This window comes from Buceros rhinoceros, unplaced genomic scaffold (genome assembly GCF_000710305.1).
Source record: "Buceros rhinoceros silvestris isolate BGI_N320 unplaced genomic scaffold, ASM71030v1 scaffold2518, whole genome shotgun sequence".
Lineage (NCBI taxonomy): Eukaryota > Metazoa > Chordata > Aves > Bucerotiformes > Bucerotidae > Buceros > Buceros rhinoceros.
The window spans coordinates 37,175-37,973 of record NW_010426166.1 but is presented as its reverse complement, the minus strand read 5'-3'; positions in this window follow the sequence as shown (position 1 = coordinate 37,973).

The window sequence follows — 799 nt, the reverse complement described above, 5'->3', positions numbered from 1 at the left end:
GGCGTTGCCTGGGGCACCCTCCGCCTGCATTTTGCTGGTGGGTTTGAACCATGCTGGATCCGATGAAAACACCCTCCAGGTGGTTCACTACCAGCTCAACACCTTGGGGCAAAAGCAGCTGCTTTAAGCCAAGTCCAAACCTGAGTTTCAGCCTCTATCTGCTGGCATGTTAACTCTTTCAGCGCCACGTCCCCTTGATCTGAATGCCAAAACCCACTTCCCACCAGGGAAGTGACTTCTCTAAATGTCACTTAATTCATCGTATTTCACCTGGTAATTGACTGCGGGCTCCTCGGTGCTCATGCTGAGAGGGACCCGTCACCAGCTGCGCCCGGGGAGCTGCTGGGGAAGCAAATGGAAATCACACCTAACGAGGGCACGCAAACAAATTACCCACCATTTAAATAGAGACTGCTGGAGCCTTGCGTGGCTTTCTGCCGGCTAACAAGTTCTGTTAATAAATGTCACGGAGCAATCAGTCCAGGGGAGGGAGAAACCGGCGGCAATAAAACTCTTAATGGTGTTAAACAACCCAGTCAGAAAGGTTGGGCGTTAGTCAGAGAAAGTGGAAGGACTCGCGGTTGTTTGCGGGAGATAAATGTCAGGCTGGAGTTCTGTAAATCTGCGAGCTCTGAAAAGCCGGGAGCGATTGTAATCTGGCAGCAATAACCCTGCGACGGCAGAATCCTGTTAACATTTAGAGCACCTGTCCGCACTCACCGCTTAGCAGAGCGATTTACGAGCCCTCCTGCCTCAGACCTGGGCTGTAATGGGCCTGTCGGCTGGCGACGGCCGCTGC